The sequence below is a fragment of the Crotalus tigris genome, unplaced genomic scaffold, assembly GCF_016545835.1.
Source record: "Crotalus tigris isolate CLP2741 ecotype Arizona unplaced genomic scaffold, ASM1654583v1 scf7180000024337.5909745, whole genome shotgun sequence".
In the NCBI taxonomy this organism is placed as follows: domain Eukaryota; kingdom Metazoa; phylum Chordata; class Lepidosauria; order Squamata; family Viperidae; genus Crotalus; species Crotalus tigris.
Genome location: NW_024100507.1, coordinates 718,575 through 725,168, shown reverse-complemented (window position 1 = coordinate 725,168; position 6,594 = coordinate 718,575).

Sequence of the window (6,594 nt, the reverse complement as noted above, 5' to 3'; positions counted from 1 at the left end):
TTTTGTTTTGTTTTTTGGATGGCATGCCTATTTAATATTTAATAAAAAAGTGGATTGGGTTTTTAAGTCTCATATTATAAGAAACTCTTTGCTAAGAGTGTGGAGAAAGTATTATAAAAGTGACTTCAAAATACCATTATGGGCTATACCTCGGCATGCCATAGAAGGTATAAGGAAAGGGGTAAATATGGACAAGGTCTCTTACGTACAGTTATTAAGATGGGATGGCCAAGACTGGCAGTTAAAATCTTTGGAAGAATTAACACATGAAAACTTAACTTATTCATGGTTCCAATATAGACAAATAGTGGATAGATGGAAGATGGATTGTAAAATGGGCTGGCTTAGAGAAGATGAAATTTTTTTAAAACAAGTAAGAGATCAAAGGCCAACCCATATTAAGAGAGTTTATGGGGTTTTAGTGGAATTAGATTCAGAACTTGAACTAGTTAAAGATTGTATGATTAAATGGGCACAGAATATTGGTGAAACGATTTCAATGGATACTTGGGAACTTATTTGGATAAGAAATGTTAAATTCACACAAGCGCAAAATTTAAGAGAGAATTTTTATAAGATGTTTTATAGATGGCACCTTGACCCAAAGAAAATGTCCATTATGTACCCTAATCTACAGCCGAAATGCTGGAGATGTGGATATTTGGATGCTACCTATTACCATATTTGGTGGACGTGTAAGCATATAAAAGCTTTTTGGATTAAGATATGGTGGAATATTCAAAGAATTTTTAAAAGAAGGGTAAAATTTACTCCGCAATTATTTTTACTAGGTATTGTTATTGACTGTGATGCTAAGGAGGTTATATTGATGTTAAATTTGATTACAGCCGCTAGGTTGTTAATAGGACAATATTGGAAGAAGGAATCTTTGCCTACTTTACAAGAATGGTTTCATAAAGTTTCGTATTTGGCAGAAATGGCAAAGATTTCGGCTTTCTTAAAGGAGCAATCTCAAGAAAAATTTTTTGCGGTATGGGAAAAATGGATAAATTTTATACAACATAATTTGGATATGGAAAAATATTATTTAGCCTTTTTATAATTTGTAATGATTGTTTTTTCTTTCTTTCTTTCTTCTTTTTCTTTTTTATATATATACATTTTTAATGTATTATTATTCATATATTTTTTTTTATATATATATATGCTTTATTTTTCGTCTACTTTCTTCTTTCTTCTTTCTCTCTCTCTCTTCTCTTTTTATTTTTTATTTTTGTTCTTTTTTAGTATATATTATTCATTTTAAAGTTTATGTTATGTATATTATTTCTATATATATTATTACTGTGATTTTTATTATTATTATTAATTATTTTATAAATTGCAAATGTTATTTTTAAAATATTTGTTAAATAATCCTATATTCAGTTCTGGGAAGTCGGGGGGGGGTGGGGTGGTTGGGGAGGGGGGGGTGGATTTTTATTTGTAAAACTTTTTAAAAATTTAAATAAAAAAAAAAAAAAAAAAAAAAAAAAAAAAAAACTTTTGTAAGGGGTGTGAGAATGAGAAGCGTTCTAGGGTGCGGGGTATAGAAAAGTTGGAAGCCACTGAACTAATCAAGGCCGTCAATTTTGCCATCACTGCTAGCTTCATTTCCACCTTTGGGCATACAGTATACATAGCAACCTTACAGCCAATGTCATGTATAAAAACGAAGCCCCATGTTTTCTTTTCACCTGCTTATCTGTCATCCCTAAAAGAAAAGCTTCAGCTTTCAAATTTACATCCATTTTCAAACTTTTCTGAACCAGAATATGTACCTAATTCCAGAATTTTTTTAGCCCTTTTACAGGTATATCAAAGGTGCTGGAACCAGTGGTTCTGCACAGATATCTCTTTATTCATTCAGTGGAAAACGTCCACAGAGCCTAGCTTTGAAAGTTACAAGCAAGGTTTCCAAATGGGCCAATCCCACTCTAGCATTTGTACTCCATCAAGGTAGTAGCTTAGCCTACATTAGCTTGGAATGCTAAAAAAAAAAAAAAAAAAAGCAAGGGCATTTTTTGCTTAATGACTCAGGTGTACAATTTTTACTGTGCAGCTTCATAGTGTCTATATGTGTCATGAAATGTTTTCAATTTATACCCAGCTTTTTCTATCAGACACTCTGAGTCCTAGACACATGGTTGCAAGTTCATCCCCCATCTAGAGCACTAGTCCAAAGGGCCTGGGTTAGATACCTAGCTCATTCCTTTTTTAATAAAATCTGCTGTCTCGTTATATGCATAAAATAGATACAGAAGACAGATTGCACAACCACTGATTTATTTCTGAAAAAGTATAACCCAACAAGATATTGTAAAATGTTGAATTACTGAACCCCTCATTTATCAGAATTTCAGTGCAACAGACCAATTCTGTTCCGGACATCCCTCAGAAAACAGGCCTGTTGTATACAAAGGGCTCCAGACAAGGCAGTTAATTCTAAGTTAGTGTGACATCTTACATGGCAATTTACATCAATTGTATAATGGCATTATTATGCAAATTACCTAATTCATAGCCACTTGCATCACTGGCATAATAGGGTTATTATGCAAATGGCATCATTCACAAGGAATGAGGTAATTTGCCACTTAGCGGTCTGTTAAATCAGTTTTTGCCATAATAAGAAAACTCACAATTTCTATATGATTGGTGTTATTTAAAAAAAAAGATCAAAATGATTTGCCAAGGTATAAAAATTAAATTCTGTTCCCTAATACAAGCACTCACTGAGCCTGTGTACATTTTCCTGGTTTGCACAATCATTTTTCTGTCTCTTCAACATGATTTGCAGCTACATCAGGAAGCTCAAGATTTCATTTCCAAAATAGCAGAACACCACATTTTAAAAAAACCACCTGATTTGATCAAATCTAGTATCAGTAAGAGAAACGGGTTGTTGCGAAAGACACTTTAAAATGTTGTGAGTAATAGCAAGTGGACATTTAATATGTAAGTGTTTAAACAATTTCCAGTTTCAGTTTCTGGAATGCTCTGAAATTGCAAGGTGAGCAAACTAGAATTGAAATATACAATTACTAATGTAAAAGAATAGATGGCCTACAATTCTGGATAATCTGTGTCATTGTACCAAAGAAAATATTTTAAAAACGGGCAAGGTGCTTAAGCACTTTCCTTTCCCAGAAAGAAAGCCCAGGATATTTATGTTTCCTAGTATTTGCATTAAATCATACTATAAGAGAAGCATGTTATAGTATAAGAGTCAGCCAATCATCTCTGTCTTTGAACGTCACCAGATAGTAGGTAAGAAATCCTATGACTCAGGACAACCATCAATGCTAGATTTCCAGAATGATTCCAAATAGTAAAGTTTTCTTTCCTCCTTCTTCGGCACTTCGGCACTCAGTCCGATGCCTGAATTTCCACTGTGCAAATATTTAGATATTAGAGTTCTTGAATTTTTAGTATTTCGTTCTTAAATTACCCACTATTCTTGGATCCTCCTCACATTATTTGGAGAGTTAAAAATCAAGACCTACCTGCCCATTTCTCCAGATATTTATTTCTTTATTTAGAGAGCAGGTTTGTTTCAATTTAAGGTAAGCATTTGAATGTATAATAATAATAATAATAATAATAATAATAATAATAATAATAATAATAACAACAACAACAACAACAACAACAGCTGGAATAGTGGACTGGACTCAAGCAGAACTAAAAGCAATGGATAGGCAGACCAGAAAAATAATGACAATGAATCATGCCCTTCATCCACGCAGTGACATTGATAGACTTTATCTACCAAGGCAAATAGGTGGGCGTGGAATGCTACAAGTACATCAGATGGTTGAAGAAGAAAAAATGGCTTTGGAAGAATATCTGAAGAACAATGATGAAGATGCACTGAAATTAGTATATCAGGAAGGCTTACTAACTACTGGAGAGACCAAACTGGCTTACAAGAAAGACCAAATGAAGAACAGAATAGAGGCATGGGAAGACAAAGCACTACATGGCCAATACATTAAAAAAATAGCTGGGAAAGCAGATAATAATAAAACCTGGCAATGGCTAAGAGCAGGAAAATTGAAGAAAGAGACCGAGGGACTAATTCTGGCTGCACAAGACCAAGCCTTAAGGACAAATGCATACAAAGTCAAAATTGAGAAGACAGCAACAGACAGTAAGTGCCGCCTATGCAAAGAAGCTGAAGAAACAGTGGACCACTTGGTAAGCTGTTGCAAGAAGATTGCACAGACTGATTACAAGCAGCGGCATGACAAAGTAGCAACAATGGTGCATTGGAAGATCTGCAAAAAATATCATTTGCCTGTAAGCAAAAACTGGTGGGATCATAAAATAGAGAAAGTCATAGAAAATGATAAAATTAAACTGCTCTGGGACTTCAGAATTCAAACAGACAAGCACCTGCAACATAACACCCCAGACTTAACAATTGTCGATAAGAAAGACAAAAAAGTCTGGATAGTGGACGTGGCAGTGCCTGGAGATAGCAGAATAGAAGAGAAAGAACTGGAGAAGATAACAAAATACAAAGACCTACAAATAGAAATAGAAAGACTGTGGCAAAAGCAAGCAAGTGTAGTACCAATAGTCATAGGCTCCTTGGGTGCAATCCCAAAACAACTGGAGCACCACTTGAACACCATTGGCATTGACAAATTCGCTATTAGTCAATTGCAAAAGGCAGCCTTATTAGGAACTGCTTCCATCCTGCGACGATATCTGTAATACCATCAAACATCCAGATCTGCCTATCCCAGGTCCTGGGTAAGGACTCGACAGGTAGACAAAATGCCAAATCCAGTCTGAACATCTGGCTGACTGTGCGATGATCGATAATAATAATGATAATAATAATAATAATATCATCATCTCAGGTCCTGGGGAAGAACTTGAGAAGTGGACAAAAATGCTAAATCCAGTCCAAACATAACAATGATAGCAAAGGTAGCACCAATAGAAATAGATGCCTTGGGTGCAATCCCAAAACAACTAGAGCACCGATTGAATGCCATTGGCACCGGCAATTTCACCATCAGTCAATTGCAAAAGGCAGCTTTACTTGAAACAGTACTTCTGTCCTACAACACTACCTCTAACACCACCAAACAGCCACATCTGTCTATTTCAGATCCTTGGGGAGGACTCGATAGACAGACCAAAATGCCAAATTCAGACTGAACATCTGGCTGACTATGCGATGAACTATAATAATTTAAAAATTATTCCTCCTGCCCATCATGACCAAATCTCCAAACCTATATTTTCAAGGGTGCAAAAGCCTAACTCCTCTCATTTCCTCTTCTCTCATCTCTACATTGATGATGAAGCTTCTGGAATAGCATCTTTTCAACAGACTCAAGGAGTAACATGAATAAGTGGGAGTAGAGTCAAAAGGGATCCAAAGTTGAGCAACTCTTTCCTTACATGCCTTGGAAGGCTTGTATTATGGAGCCAAGAGGGGAAGGTTAACAGGTTGGTGCCCCACCTACCCCAAAAGGAGGTAACCAAGATTTTTCCAGAGATAACACCACTTCCACTCCTACCCTTTGGCCACAAGCCAGAAGCCACTGATAATAGAAATGTAGAAAACAGATAGTAGAAAAATACTTAGAGGTCCATCAAGTCTGCCCTTTGAGGTACCGGAATTACTATTATCATTATCATTATTATTGTTTAAGATTTAATCTTCATTTCTATCCACAGTATGGAACTGATAAAAATTTAACAGTTTAAGTCCTAACCAAGGACCTAACAGCTATTAAAGAAGTGGCTGTATAGTATATAGGCAATTCTGTGTTGTTGTTGTTGTTGTTGTTGTTGATCATCGCACAATCAGCCAGATATTCAGACTGGGTTTGGCATTTTTGTCTACTTATCATTACCCAGGACCTGGGATAGGCAGATCTGGTTGTTTGATGGTGTTACAGATATTGTTGCAAGATGAAAGCTGTTCCCAGTAAAGCCACCTTTTGCAATTGACTGATGATGAATTTGTCAATGCCACTGGTGTTCAAGTGGTGTTTCAGTTATTTAGGAATCACATCCAAGGTGCCTGTTATATTGGTACTACCCTTACTTGCCTTTGCCACAGTCATTCTATTCCTATTTGTAGGTCTTTGTATTTTGTTATCTTCTCAGTTCTTTCTCTTGTATTCTGTTGTCTCTAGGCACTGCCACATCCATATCCAGACTTTTTTGTCTTTCTTATCGACAATTGTTAAGATTGGGTTATTACATGGCAGGTGCCTGTCTGTTTGAATTCTAAAGTCCCAGAGCAATTTAACTTTTTCATTTTCTATGACTTTCTCTATTTTATAGTTGCATCAGTTCTTCCTTACAGGCAAATGATATTTCTTGCAGATCTTCCAATGCACCCATTATTGCTACTTTGTCATGCCACTGCTTGTAGTCAATCTGTGCAATCTTCTTGCAACAGCTTACCAGGTGGTCCATTGTTTCTTCAGCTTCTTTGCATAGGCAGCACTTACTGTTTGTTGTTGTCTTCTCAATTCTGGCTTTGTATATATTTGTCCTTAAGGCTTGGTTTTGTGCAGCCAGAATTAGTCCCTCGGTCTCTTTCTTCAACTTTCCTGCTCT